Source organism: Myotis yumanensis, unplaced genomic scaffold (genome assembly GCF_028538775.1).
Source record: "Myotis yumanensis isolate MYYU_CA2020_CCGP unplaced genomic scaffold, mMyoYum1.0.hap1 SCAF_1, whole genome shotgun sequence".
Classification (NCBI taxonomy): Eukaryota; Metazoa; Chordata; class Mammalia; order Chiroptera; family Vespertilionidae; genus Myotis; species Myotis yumanensis.
In genome coordinates this window covers 118,945,142-118,960,856 of record NW_027223752.1, presented here as the reverse complement: position 1 = coordinate 118,960,856, position 15,715 = coordinate 118,945,142, and the positions used below count along the sequence as shown (strand labels likewise).

Genomic DNA, 15,715 nt, shown 5'->3' with positions numbered 1-15,715 from the left:
GGCCCGATGCATGAATTTCGTGAACGGGTGGGGTCCCTAGGCCTGGCCGGTGATCAGGGTCGATCAGGGCCAGGCCAATTGGGGCTGGACCGATCAGGGCCTGCAGGCCAAGGGGAGGGGCGGGTAGGGAGAGACTGTGGGAGGTTGGCCACAGGCCCCAGGAGGGAGCCGGCCCTTGGCCACCCTGGGAAAGGGGCCGCGTCTGCCGCCACCCACCCCAGGTTCCCCGCCGCAGACTGGACCTGGCCCCAATCAGGTGATCAGGGCTGCCGGCGGTGGGGAGAATCCCTGGGGGGTTGGCTGGCTGGGGGAGATTGGCTGTGGGAGTGCACTGACCATTGGGGGTAGATCCTGCAATGAGTATCTGCCCCTTGATGGTCAGTGTGGTCATAGAGACCAGTTGTTCCAGTTGTTCCAGTCGTTCTGTCGTAATGGTTGCTTAGGTTTTTATATATATATAGATTATGAAGAAACTCCCCAGATATTCTCCCAGATACTCTTATTGTAGTCAGAAGGTTTCATTTTCATTAGGATAAGGGTAATTTATTTGTATGTATATGTGGGTGAGTTTTTATAGAAAAGGTTATTGAACTAAAATTAAAGGAAATCCTGTGAGTAGGCTGTTTGCACATAGTTTCAAATTGGGTTCACAAATACATAGTTGAGAGGTTAATAACTATTTATGGAAGTGTATTAACATTTCTATTTTATTTTATTTTATTGTGGTTTGCATTTTTTTTTGTTTCATTTAAATTGTTTATCATTTAAAGTAATACATGATTCTCCTTTTTGCCCATTGACCTCTCCCCAGCTGCTCCCACACCCCAGCACATACCCTCACCCCCCTACTGTCTGTATCCATAGGTTATGCTCATATACATGCATACAAGTCCTTTGGTTGATCTCTTACTCTCTTACCCACCCGCCTTCCCTCATAGGTTGGACAGTCTGTTCTATGCTTTTATGTCTCTGATTCTGTTTTTGTTTATCAGTTTATGTTGTTCATTATATTCCACAAATGAGTGAGATCATGTGATATTTATCTTTCTCTGACTGGCTTATTTTGCTTAGCATAATGCTCTCCAGTTCCATCTGTGCTGTTGCGAATGGTAAGAATTCTTCTTTTTTACAGCAGCATAGTATTCCATTGTGTAGATGTACCACAGTTTTTTAATCCACTCATCTACTGATAGACACTTAGGCTTTTTCCATATCTTAGCTATTGTAAATTGTGCTGCTATGAACATAGGGGTGCATATATCCTTTCTGATTGGTATTTTCTGGTTTCTTGGGTTATATTCCTAGAAGTTGGATTACTGGGTCAAATGGGAGTTCCATTTTTAATATTTTGAGGAAACGCCATACTGTTTTCCACAGTGGCTGGACCAGTCTGCATTCCCACCAATAGTGCAGGAGAGTTCCTTTTTCTCCACATCCTCACCAGCACTTGTTGTTTATTGATTTTTTGATGATAGCCATTCTGACAGGTGTGAGATGGTACCTCATTGTTTTGATTTGCATCTCTCAGATGATTAGTGACTTTAAGCATGTTTTCATATGTCTCTTGGCTTTTTGTATGTCCTCTTTTGAAAAGTGTCTACGTAGGTCCTTTGCCCATTTTTTTATTAGATTGTTCATCTTCCTTTTGTTAAGTTGTATGAGTTCCTTGTAAATTTTGGAGATTAAACCCATATCGGAGATAACATTGGCAAATATGCTCTCCCATGCAGTGGGCTTCCTTGTTATTTTGTTGATGGTTTCTTTTGCTGTTCAGGTTTTTATTTTGATGTAGTTCCATTTTTTAATTTTCTCTGTAGTTTCCTAGGTGCTGTATCAGTAAAGATATTGCTATGACATATGTCTGTTATTTTCTTTCCTATGGAATCTTCTAAGATTTTTTTGGTTTCCCATCTTACATTTAAGTCCTTTATCCACTTTGAGTTTATTTTTGTGTATGGTGTAAGTTGGTGGTCTAGTTTCATTTTTTGCATGAATCTGTCCAATTTTCCCAACACCATTTATTGAAGAGACTGTCTTGACTTCATTGTATGCTCTTGCCTCCTTTGTCAAATATTAATTGAGCATAGTGGCTTGAGTTGAATTCTGGGCTCTCTGTTCTGTTCCATTGGTCTATATGTCTGTTCTTGTGCCAGTACCAGGCAGTTTTGAGGACAGTTGTTTTGTAATATAGCTTGATATCTTGTGTTGTGATCCCTCCAACTTTCTTCTTCTTTGTCAAGATTGGTGCAGCTACTAGGGGTCTTTTTTTATTCCAGATGAATTTTTGGAGTGTTTGTTCTCGGTCATTGAAATATACCATTGGTATTTTAATGGGTATTCCATAGAATTTATAGATTGCTTTGGGTAGTATGGACATTTCAGTGATGTCGATTCTATCAATCCATGAACACCATATATTCTTCCACTTGTTTATGTCTACCTCTATCTCTCTTTTCAGCATCCTGTAATTTTATGAGTACAAGTCCTTTATTCCTAGGTATCTTAATTTTTTTGTTGCAATGGTAAGTGGGATTGTTTTTTTTTTTTTGTTTGTTTCTCTTTTTGTGAGTTCATTAGTGGTGTATAAAAAAGCCATAGATTTATGGGTGTTAATTTTGTATCCTGCTACTTTGCGAAATTCTTATATTAAGTCTAGTAGTTTTTTGATGGAGTCTTTAGGGTTTTCTATGTACAATATCATGTCATCTGTGAATAACGACAATTTTACTTCTTTTCTATTTGCATGCTTTTTATTTCTTCTTCTTGTCTGATCGCTATGGCTAGCACTTCCAGTACTATGTCGAATAGGAGTGGTGAGAGTGGGCATTCCTGTCTTGTTCCTGTTCTTAGGGGAAATGGATTTAGTTTTTGATTATTGAGTATGATGTTGGCTATAGCTTTGTCATATAAGTCTTTTATTATGTTGAGGTATGATCCCTTTATTCCCACCTTGCTGAGAGTTTTATCAGGAAAGCATGTTGGATTTTGTCAAATGCCCTTTCTGCATTAATTGATACGATTATGGGATTTTTGTTACTAAATTTGTTTTTGTGATGTATCACATTTATTGATTTGTGGATATTGTACCATCTCTGCATCCCTGGAATAAATCCCACTTGGTCATGGTGTATGATCTTTCTAATGTAATGCTGGAATTGATTTGCTAGATTTTTTTTTTGAGGGTTTTAGCATCTATGTTCATCGGGGATATTGGCCTGTAATTCTCTTTCTTTGTAGTGTCTTTATCTGGTTTTGGGTTTGGGTTAATGCTGGCTTCATAGAAGGAGCTTGGAAGTGTGCCTTTCTCTTGAATTTTTTGGAATATTCTGAGGAGAATAGGTTTTCGTTCTTCTTTGAATGGTTGGTAAAACACCCCAGTGAAGCCATCCCGTCCAGGGCTTGTGTTTGGTGGAAGTTTTTTGATTACTGTTTCCATTTCATAAGTAGTTATCGGCCTATTCAGATTTTCTTTATTCTTCCTGATTGAGTTTTGGAAGCTTGTATTTTTCTAAGAATATGTCCATTTGGTCGAGGTTGTCCAGTTTGTTGGAGTAGAGTTGTTCATAGTTGTTCTAATCTAAAAGCTGTGTTAAATTATTTAGGAATAAAATTATAAGGATTATATGTGTCTATAGAAGCTGCTGACTTTAGATGTTTGAGGAGGTGATTGACAATCATACCCTTCTCTTCTGCTCTAATTTTTAATCAATTGAAAGATATAGGAATCAGACAAATGGAGTACAGAATAGCAGAACACAGTTTAGAAATGCACCTACAATCAGGCTTCTTAATACATCTGTCCTGAAATGGATAACTTAGAGCTACCTCTCTGGGAGGGGTGGAGCTGAAGAGAACACTCCCATCCTGGAGACTGGGTAGCCTGAAGGACAAATAAGAGCCTAGGATTATTATGTATGCACTTCTCCTTTGAGGAGTATACTGTTGAGAAATTGTGTGTGTGTGTGTGTGTGTGTGTGGTGTGTGTGTGTGCATACATGCACCTATGTGAATAGGCTATTAGATGGGTTGAATTAGTTGCTTTCTCCATATTAGTTTTTAGTATTAAAGATGACTTTTATGAAGGGACAAAACTTAACTTGGTTGAGAAGGAAAATTATTGCCTGATCTTAAAAGTCACTGGACTTTTAATCAGGCATTGGTTAAAAGAGGAAGTTATTTTCCCCTTTAAAATTTTTTCTTATATCCAAGTAACGGAGTTGAGAATTGGGATTCTCTACAAATAAAGAAGATACCTCTGGATTATTGTCTTGAAGGGAAGTGAATCAATTAAATTTCTTGTCCTGGGCACATGAAAAGGTATTACAGCGACTTAATGATACACTTCCAAGATATCTTACAGTGTAGTTCAAAACTGTTGGCTACTCTCTGGAAATTGTTTTTGATAAAATTTTTTTCTTTTGGCTTAAAAATAAATCAACTGGAAAACAGTATGAAGTGTCCTCAAAAAATTAAAAATGGAACTCCCATTTGGCCCAGTAATCCCACTTCTAGGAATATATCTCAATAAAACAGAATCACCAATCAGAAAGGATATATGCACCTCTGTGTTCATAGCAGCACAATTTACAATAGCTAAGATTTGGAAGTAGCCTAAGTGCCCATCAGATGAGTGTATTAAAAGACTGTGGTACATCTACACAATGGAATACTATGCTGCTGTAATAAAAAAAGAAGGAATTCTTACCATTTTCAACAGCATAGATGGAACTGGAGAGCATTATGCTAAGCAAAATAAGCCAGTCAGAGAAAGATAAATATCACATGATCTCACTCATTTGTGGAATATAATGAACAACATAAACCGATGAACTAAAACAGAACCAGAGACATAGAAGCATAGAACAGACTGTTTAACCTATGAGGGAAGGCAGGAAAGGGGTAAGAGATCAACCAAAGGACTTATATGCATGAATATGAGCATAACCAATGGACACAGATAGTAGGGGGGTGAGGGCATGTGCTGGGGGGAAGTCTCATGTAATACTTTAAACAATAAATAATTTAAATTAAAAAAATAAAAATAATCATACATATAGTTTTGCCCAGGCTTCCCCCATCTTAGAAATAAATTATGAGAAAAATAAATGAAGTTAATTAGGCATTAAAAAATAAAATAAATTGACAATATCAATTGTAGATGCCATGTTAGAGACCATAGTGTTTAATTTAGGAAGCACTGAATAAATCTCTCAACCAGATTAATAATATTTTTCTGAAGTTCCTTTAATCTCATCTTTGGGAATTTTTTTTTGTACTTCACTTGCCTTTTGATTCTTCATAATGAGCCCCTGCAGGGATTGCGAAAGTGATACCAATGTTTCATAGCTGCACGAGGTCAAGATGTAGGGCTGGCTCGGGATATTCAGAGGGTGGTAGCGCATAACTGATCCTCCTCCTTCACATTCTTTACCACTTCATAAATGTATTTCTCTATCTATTTCATGTAAAAAATTTAAAATTTCTTTCCAGTTGGTTGTTGAAAGAACACAGCAATAAAATAGCAATAAGACATCATGGGGAGTGATAAATACACAAACTCTGTTTTCTATGATTGTGTAATCTAATGACAAAGAACACATAAAGGGAGTGACAGAAACATAGAACAAGCCCACCGGCAGCTTGTGGGAAAGCCCCCAGCCCCCAGAAACACAGTCTGTCAGCTTAGCCACTCTGATATAAGAGCACTTCCTCCTGCTAACGCTGACAGAAAGTTTCTGATAAGCCTTCATGTTCAAAACTGACCCGGGACCAGCAACATCAGCATCACTGGGGAGCTTATTAGAAATCCAGAATCTCAAGCCTGCCCTTTCCCTTCTGGATCAGAGCCATCACTTCTAAAAGGTCCCGGTGATGCAGGTGCCCATCACAGGCTGGGCAGCAGTGCTGCAGAGGATTCTGGCTCCACTTATTGGGCCAAGTACCCAGTGGGAACTAATCCTCTGGCCAGGGCATGTAGGGCACACTGACTGCTCAAGCCTGGTACCTTTGTTTCCTGTACCCTAGTAAAATGGGGGTGGGATACGTTTGCGGATTGGGTTTGCTGCAGAAAAGAAGTGTTCTGTTACCAGGAAGGGAAGCTTAGCAGGAACATAGTGATAGATATCCAATAAACTTATTTCTTCTTTCATATCTTAGTTCACATTAATGTTAGGGCTAGCTGTTGTTCACTAGCCTTTTCACCTTGGATCATTTCATCCCATTTCCTGGTGTGTGTGTGTGTGTGTGTGTGTGTGTGGGCACAGGCGTGTGCACACGCTTCCTACTTCCTGTCTCCCTCACCTCACAATGCCATCTGTCTGCTTGACCTAGATATCAGAGATTCGTGCTTCTTCCAGAGCATGGCTCTTCTGTTGCTTCTCTGAGTTATAGTTTTCAAATACATATGAATACGGTAAGGATAAACACATACATACTTGTGCCTAAGTCTATCTTCACTGCCTTGCACTATTGGTAGAGCAGCTATGCCTCACTCACTGCTTTTCATTCTATCACAAAGGCATTAATCAAGCTGTGAACTATTTAAAATGCATCTGCATTTGCTAGAGGAAGTCATACTTTTAGCCCTCAGGAATTATAACTCCTAGTGACTACTTGACAGAGTTTTACACACTAAGAGAGGGTTATAATCCTTTACTATTATTTATTTTGATACTAAAATTTTCCAGGATTTGTCAAACTGGCTCATCTCAATCTTTTGATAATGACCTTCCTCATCATTCTTTGAGCACGTCCTCATTTTCTGGCACAAGGTGTTCCAGAATCCTCTTTTGTAGGAGTTATGATTCTTTTTAGTGGAAAATGGTATTTAGAAACTAGAATTCGAGTGCTAGGTAGGCTGGGGTATCATTGCTTCTAGGCCTACTCAATGGATGACATTAGGAAATGAGTGTGTTTGTGTGTATGTGTGTATTATACATCTTTATTTGTCTATCTGTATATATAAAAAAAAACTGTGGCTTCATACTGACACCTTCATGAATTCAACCATGAAGCATCCAATACAACCAGCACCCCAGGGCTTTATTTTAGCCATCCAACACATTCCATTTTGATATTTATAGTTTCCCTGACATTGACTCCCCATTATATATAATATATTTACTTATTTACTTAAACCTTGAATATATAGAAAAATAGTTTCAGAATTGCTGACTCCTAATTCTGTGGGAAGAAAAAAAACTACTAGCAAGGGTTAAATATTTATTTACACTGTGTTTTGTCCTTAGCCTAAAAGCATATAATGAAAGAAGTGTGTTCTAAGTTGCTTAGGTTAGTTCTCCCCCGATTTCAGTGTGATTTTTATTCATTTGAACAGGAAGAGCTGTTTTTCTGTTTGTATTCCTTTCCCCATCCCCCTTACTACTATTTGATGTATTTATTTTTCAATCTGTGTAGCAATTACATGGTTCTAAAACTCAGAACGACACAAAAGGGTATTACTCAGAGATCTATCACTTCCCCATTCCTTCTATCCCATTTCCAACTCCACTCCTTTTCATTTTGTTTTCACCCCTCCCTATACATAACCAATCTCATTAGTTCCTGGTTTATTCTTCTTGTATTTTTTGTTGTTGTTGTCCTGTTTTTTTGCACAAATCAGAAGATAATATATGTACTAGAGAGGAATTCACACATGTTTTTGTGTGGTTTCAATTTTTATGTTAGATCCCTGATCCACTTGGAGGACACTTTTGGTGTATAGAATAGATAGCATTTAGGTCAAAGTGTAAAATGTTCTTAATGTGGTGTGAATTTTGTTTCCTAATATTTTATTTAAAACTTTGGCAATAATACCTATATGTGACTTTCATCTGTCATTTTCTCTTTTTAAAAACTACTTTTTAAAATCTGGTTTAGGTGTCAATGTTATACTTGCTTCATAAAAAGATTAATATGTTTTCCTTAATTTTCAGTGCTCTGGAACAATTTATAAAGCATTACTATTCTGGTCTTTGACTATTTCATAGACTATCCCTGTGAACCCGTGTGTTTGTGTGTGTGTGTGTGTGTGTGTGTGTGTGTATGTGTTCAGAGAACCTAGATTTGTATATCCATGATTCTTTGCAAACCAAGCTGTCTCTGTTTTAACTACTTAACCCTGCTTATGTAGCACACAAGCAGACAAAATGAATATATAAATGAATGAGATGGGTTGTGTTCCAATAAAACTTTATTTTTGGACATTGAAATTTGGATTTTTATAATTTTCACGTGCCATGATATGTTATTCTTCTTTTGAGTTTTTACCACCATTTAAAAACATAGGGACTATTATTAGCTCACTAGAGGCCCGGTGCACAAAAATTTGTGCACTCGGGGGGGGGGGGGGTGTCCCCCAGCCCAGCCTGTGCCCTCTCACAGTCTGGGACCCCTCGGGAGATAACGACCTGCTGGCTTAGGCCTGCTCCCGGGTGGCAGAGGGCAGGCCCAATCCCTAAGTGCAGCCCCTGGTCAGGCTCAGAGCAGGGCCGATTGGGGAGTTGGGGTGCTGCCCCATCATGCACAGAGCAGGGCGGATCGGGAGGTTGCAATGCCACCCTCAGTCACGCTCAGGGTAGACTGATTGGGGGGTTGGGGCACCGCCCCCTGTTATACTCAAGGCAGGGTCAATGGGGGAGGTTGTGGCACCACCCCCTGTCACGCACAGAGCAGGGCCGATCAGGGGGTTGGGGCGCTGCCCCCTGTCACTCACAGAGCAGGGCCAATCAGGGGGTTGGGGCGCTGCCCCCTGTCACTCACAGAGCAGGGTCCATCAGGGGGGTTGGGGCACTGCCCCCTGTCACTCACAGAGCAGGGTGGATCAGGGGTTGGGGCGCTGCACCCTGTCACACTCAGGGTAGAGCCAAAGTGGAGGTTATGGCTCTACCCTGTCACACACAGAGCAAGGCCCTTGGAGGAGGGTTGGGGCGCCACCCTCTATTACCCACAGAGCAGGGCCGATCAGGGGGTTGGGGCACCGCCACTGTCACACTCAGGGCAGGGCCGATGGAGAGGTTATGGTTCTACCCTGTCACACACAGAGCAGGGCCCGTGGGGGCGGGGGGTTGGGGCGCTGTACCCTGTCACACACAGAGCAGGGCCGATCAGGGGGTTGGTGCACTGCACCCTGTCACATACAGAGCCGCAAGGCAATCGGGGGATTGGGGAGCTCCCCCCTATCAGGCACAGAGCAGGGCTGATCAGGGGGTTTGGGCGCTGCCCCCTGTCATGCTGATCCCGGTGCCGGGAGGCCTCGCTGCTCCGCTGATCCCGGTGCTGGGAGGCATATTACCCTTTCACTATGTAGGATAGAGGCCTGGTGCATGGGTGAGGGCTGGCTGTTTTGCCCTGAAGGGTGTCCTGGATCAGGGTGGGGGTCCCCAACTGGGGTGCCTGGCCAGGCTGGCTGAGGGGCTGAGGGCTGTTTTCCCGCTGGCAGTTGACTAAAAGCTCCCAACCGCTCCTTGTTTTCTTTTTTTTTTTTTTTATTCTGGGCAAGCTTTAGCTCTGAGGCCTCGCTGCTGAAAACATGGATACAATGTTGCGGTCCGGGGCTGACTGAAAGCCGGTTTTGTTTAGCTTCTTATTTGCAACATAGTAATAGTTGCTTAGAGTTGCAGTTGAGAGTCCGGCAAGTGAGGCGGGCAACGTTGGAGTCTGCAGTTCCTGGAGGAAGCAAGCCTCCCTGCTCGCTTCAGTGCATGGCTGCCGGCTGCCATCTTGGCTGACAGTTAATTTGCATAAGGATATGCTGATTAGCCAATGGGAAGGGTAGGGGTTGTACGCCAATTACCATGTTTCTCTTTTATTAGTGTAGACTAGAAGCTCCGTGCACAAAAATTTGTGCGCTCGGGGGTCCCTCAGCCCAGCCTGTGCCCTCTCACAGTCTGGGACCCCTCCGGGGATGTGCACCTGCTGGCTTAGGCCTGCTCCCCGGGGGATTGTGCCTAAGCTGGCAGTGATACATCCCTTGGGGGATGTCCACTTGCCAAGGGGCCAAAGCTGCAGTTGAATATCCACAGAGCTGCTGAGGAGGCAGGAGAGGCTCCCACCATCGCCAATGTGATGCCTTCAGCCTGGCTTGTGGCTGAGCAGAGCTCCCCCTGTGGGAGTGCACTGACTACCAGGGGGCAGCTCCTGCATTGAGCATCTGCCCCCTGGTGGTCAGTGTGTGTCATAGTGACCAGTCATTCCCAGTCGTTCTGCTGTTAGGGTCAATTTGCACATTACCGCCCTAACGGGTTTGGCTCAGTGGATAGAGCATCCGCCTGCGGACTGAAGGGTCTCAGGTTCGATTCTCGTCAAGGGCATGTACTCTGGTTGTGTACACATCCCCAGTAGGGGGTGTGCAGGAGGCAGCTGATCGAAGTTTCGCTCTCATCGATGTTTCTAACTCTCTATCCCTCTCCCTTCCTCTCTGTAAAAAATCAATAAAATATATTTGGGGAAAAAAATTGCATGTGCACATTACCCTTTTATTATATAGGATAGAAGCCTGGTGCACAGGTGGGAGCCAGCTGGTTTGCCCTGAAGGGTGTCCCAGATCAGAGTGGGCAGGGGACCCCCAGCTCCCTATGATCGCCCACGCCACCCCTGCTCACAATCACTGGCTCTGCCCATGCTCACGCCTAACACCTCTGGCCAAGGCATTAGGCCTGGGCAAGAGACCCCTAGCTCCCCACCATTGTCAACTCGGCCCCTGCTCCCTGCAATTGACCGCTCCGCCCTAATGCCTCTCGCCCAGGCATTAGGCCTGGGCAGGGGACCCACAGCTCTCCAAGGGACCTCCTGCTCCACCCCTTCCTAGGCCTAACACCTGTGGCCAAGGCATTAGGCCTGGGCAGGGGACCCCAAGCTCCCACCATCAGCGACTGTGCCCCTGCTCCCCATGATCGCTGGCACTGCTCCTGCCCAGGCCTAATGCCTCTGGCCAAGGCATTAGGCCTGGGCAGGGGACCCCTGCAGCTGCAGCCTCCCAAGATCATGGGCTCCACCCCTCCCCGGGCCTTACGCCTCTGGCCGAGGCGTGAGGCCCGGGCAGCGGGGACCCCCAGCTGCAGCTGCCCCTGCCCCAGCCTAACACCTCCTCTGGCCGAGGCGTTAGGCCTGGGCAGGGGACCCCCCCAGTTGCAGCCTCCTGCGATCGTGGGCTCCGCCCCTGCCCGGGCCTTACACCTCTGGCTGAGGCGTGAGGCCCGGGCAGTGGGGACCCCCAGCTGCAGCTGACCCTGCCCAGCCTAACGCCTCTGGCTGAGGCGTTAGGCTGGGCAGGGGACACCCCCAGCTGCAGCCGCCCCCCCCGATCGTGGGCTCCGCCCCTGCCCAGGCCTTACGCCTCTGGCTGAGGCGTAAGGCCCGGGCAGTGGGGACCCCCAGCTGCAGCTGCCCCTGCCCAGCTGCAGCCGCCCCCCGATCGTGGGCTCTGCCCCTGCCGGGGCCTTACGCCTCTGGCTGAGGTGTGAGGCCCGGGCAGTGGGGACCCCAGCTGCAGCCGCCCCTCCGGGGCCTTTTGCCTCTGGCGGAGGCGTTAGGCCGGGGCAGAGGATCCCCCAAGCTGCTGCCGTCCCCTGATGGGCTCCGCCCCTGCCCGGGCCTAATGCCTCTGGCCGAGGCGTTAGGGCAGCGGGGACCCCCAGCTGCAGCCGCCCCCCCCACCCAGCTGCAACCGCTCCCTTATCGTGGGCTCCGGGCAGTGGCTGCAGCCACCCCGAGATCCCGGGCCCCACCCCTGCCCAGCTCCCATTGCTGGCTCCACCCCTACTTCCTGCTATCACTGGCCAGTGCGGCAAAGGCCAGGATTCTCCCATCATGGCTGGGGGGCAGGGCAAAGGCGGCCCTGGGGGCCACCTTTGCCCTGCCCCCCGGCTCTTAGCTCCCCCCTGGGAGTGCCAGGGGGCTTCTTCTGTGCTTTTCATTTTGCCTCCCTGCATTGTACCTACATATGCAAATTAACCGCCATCTTTGTTGACAGTTAACCGCCATCTTGGCTGGTGATTAATTTGCATATCTCGCTAATTAGCCAATGGGAAGGGTAGCAGTCGTACGCCAATTACCATGTTTCTCTTTTATTAGTGTAGACTAGAGGCCCGGTGCACAAAAATTTGTGCACTCGGGGGGGGAAGGGGGGGCCCTCAGCCCGGCCTGTGCCCTCTCGCAGTCTGGGACCCCTCAGGAGATAATGACCTGCTGGCTTAGGCCTGCTCCTGGGTGGCAGAGGGCAGGCCCAATCCCTAGGTGCAGCCCCTGGTGGGGCTCAGAGCAGGGCTGATTGGGGAGTTGGGGCACCACCCCCTGTCATGCACAGAGCAGGGCGGATTGGGAGGTTGCGATGCCACCCTCACTCATGCTCAGGATAGGGCTGATTGGGGGTTGGGGCACCGCCCCCTGTCACACTCAAGGCAGGGTCAATGGGGAGGTTGCGGCGCCACCCCCTGTGATGCACAGAGCAGGGCCAATCAGGGGGTTGGGGCGCTGCTCCCTGTCATACACAGAGCAGGGCCAATCAAGGGGTTGGGGCAGTGCTCCCCCCCCCCCCCCCCCGTCACGTACAGAGCAGGGCCCATCAGGGGGTTGGGGAGCTCCCCCCTGTCACTCACAGAGTAGGGCCAATAGGGGAGTTAGGGCACCGCCCCCTGTCACACACACAGCAGGGCGGATAAGGGGGTTGGGGCGCCGCCCTCTATCACCCACAGAGCAGGGCCGATCAGGGGGTTGGGGCGATGCCACTGTCACACTCAGGGCAGGGCCGATGGGGAGGTTATGGCTCTACCCCGTCACACACAGAGCAGGGCCCGTGGGGGGGGGGGGGGTTGGGGCGCCACCCCCTGTCACACACAGAGCAGGGCTGATCAGGGGGTTGGGACGCCACACCCTGTCATGCTGATCTGGTGCCAGGAGGCCTTGCGGCTCCGCTGATCCCGGTGCCGGGAGGCATATTACCCTTTTACTATATAGGATAGAGGCCTGGTGCACGGGTGGGGGCGGGCTGGTTTGCCCTGAAGGGTGTCCTGGATCAGGGTGGGGGTCCCCACTGGGGTGCCTGGCCAGCCTGGATGAGGGGATGATGGCTGTTTGCAGCTGGTCACACACCCTTCAGGGTGGGGGTCCCCACTGGGGTGCCTGGCCAGTCTGGGTGAGGGGCTGAGGGCTGCTTTCAGGCTGGAGGTTTTGACTGCTTTCAGGCTGGTGGGAAACTCCCAACCACTCCTTTTTTTCTTTTCTTTTTTTCTTCTGGGCCAGCTTTAACTCTGGCTCTAGCTCTGAGGCTTCCGCTGCTGCTTTGTTTGCTGTTCTATAATCGAAACAATGTATAACTTCAGCTCTGAGATCCCGGCCTATATTTGTTAGAATGTTTCAAACTGCCAGCTCAGAGGCCGGCAAGTCAGGGAACGTTGGAACCTGCAGTCACTGGAGCAAGCAAGCCTCATGTTCGCTTCCAGCTGCCTGGCTGCCGGCCGCCATCTTGGCTGACAGTTAATTTGCATAAGGATACGCTGATTAGCCAATGAGAAGGGTAGCGGTCGTACGCCAATTACCATTTTTCTCTTTTATTAGTGTAGATGGGCCTTACAAAACAGGTAATAGACCACATTTGGTCCATGGACTATAGTTTGCCAACTGCTGGTCTTTCTAAAACACTTTATTTCAGGCATCTTTCTTCTATACAGCATAGAATTGGCTCTTACTTTGTTAGCCAAATTCAAATTCTTCATTTTATTTTAATAGGGAAGTTAAGCACATTTATATTTACTCATATGACTGAAGTCTTCAACTTTGTCATAAAATCTTATAATTCTAATGTGCAATTTATTTGTAATTGCTATGTTTTTATATGTGTTTGCTTTTTAAAATTTCTTTTGGTATTTGGGAAGTTTTGTATTTTTATTCTATTGGTTACTTTTTCTTTTTTAAAAATTTTATTAAATTCTATTGGGGTGACATTGGTCAACATGAACATATAGATTTCATGTGTATATTTCTAAGTTATAAAATCTGTATATAGTACCATGTGCCCACCACCCAAAGTCAGATCATTTACTGTCACAGCATATTAGGACTTCCTTTTCCCCCCAAACCCCTTTCCCTCTGGCAGCCAGCACATTGCTGTTTGTGTTCATAAGTTTCAGCTTTATATCCCACATATTAGTGAAATCATATGGTTCTTAGCTTTTTCTGTCTAGCTTATTTCACTTAGCATAATATTTTCAGGGTCCATCCATGTGGTTGCAAATGGTGCTATTTCACCTTTTATTATGGCTGAGTAGTATTCCATTGTGTATATGTACCACATCTTATTTATCCAGTCCTCTATCTCAGGACACTTTGCTTGTTTCCATGTCTTGGCTACCATGAATAATGCTGCAATGAACATAGGGGTGCATATATCTTTGTGAATAAGTGATTTCAAGTTTTTTGGGTATATACCCAGGAGTGGAGTTGCTGGGTCATATGGTAGCTCTATTCTTTTTTTTTCTTTCTTTCTTTCTTTTCTTTTCTTTCTTTCTTTTTTTTTTTTTTTTTTCTTTTTTTTGCATTTGGACAGAATGAATGTCTTTCATATTTTCTTTGTATTTCTCTTCAATAATTGCTTGACCCAACATTTTTCTGTCTGCTCTATACTATGAAGATACAAATTAAAGGAGAATAGAAAAAAAAATTAAAGCATTAAATTGTACAAATTACAAATCTGTTCCAAAATATACTTAAATTAAATTAAATACACATTTCAGTAAGAGATCTACAGTCAATGACTGTATTCTGGGAAGCCTCAGACACTGAGGCAGGGCTGACATTTGTGGGAGGAGATAAGAGACTGGCATCCAATCACAGTTAGCAGTGGGCTCGGGACCGCCCACCTGCCAGCTCCTGTCAGGTCATTGGCATTGCTGTGCAGGGAAGTGATTTGGGGGAAGGTAATAAGCAAGCTCCGATTCTGAGTTCATTACAACTTCTCAAGCATTTCCTCAGCCTACACAGTACAGGCTCACAAAGTAAACATGTTAAGGTAAGCAGTCAGCTCGTTAGAGCCCAAACGCATTTTCTTGCTGTATTTATGTGGAACTCTGTCTACAATGGGCAACCGTGAAGAGGTTCCTCCACAGAACATGTCACAGGACCCAGCAGATCCAGTGGGTCTGCGGGACGCGAGGACCCTCGAGAGCTGGAGAGGACCCTCTAGCAAAGTCCGCACTGCAGGCACCCCTCCCATCATCTGGCGTACCCTTAATGTAGTCTTCCACTTTGTTCGGGAAGTGCTCCTTGTCCCTCAGGTGATGCTCTGCAGCCTCAATATTCATGGGGTCATTGAAGTTCAGAAGATCAGTAAACAATAATTTAATCCCTAAACAACATCCTTTAGTGTCCTGGTGGGAGCCCCATCCATCGAATATTCTCTCAGTAAACTCAGACATATCTTGCCTGTCTCTGTGATGTTGGGGTGCCAGATCCTGGTCAAGCATCTCACTTTGGGCGACACCACATTGTATGCATCAGGAACTTCCATTTCAAACTGAAAATTTCCACCTTGGTAGTAACCCTCCTCTTTAACCAGCAACCTGTCTCTCACAGACACTCTCCGAGTGGAGTCAGAGGCTGTGGCTGGCATCCGGGACCCTTTGAGACCATCATCCCACTTCAGTTTGCTCACCAGCTTCAGCATCACTGCTACCTTTGCCCTGGGCACCTCGAGACCAGTGAGGCAGGCCCTGTGCCCAAC

General features: G+C 46.0%; 1 protein-coding gene and 1 pseudogene across 6 annotated transcripts in view; one reads left to right on the top strand and one right to left on the bottom strand.

Moving 5' to 3' along the window:
- The window catches only part of LRRC49 (leucine rich repeat containing 49), a 177,976-nt gene that overhangs the window by 56,854 nt on the left and 105,407 nt on the right, over window positions 1-15,715 (top strand). The window lies entirely within an intron of this gene.
- LOC139005398 (NEDD8-conjugating enzyme UBE2F pseudogene) lies at window positions 15,341-15,658 on the bottom strand (annotated as a pseudogene).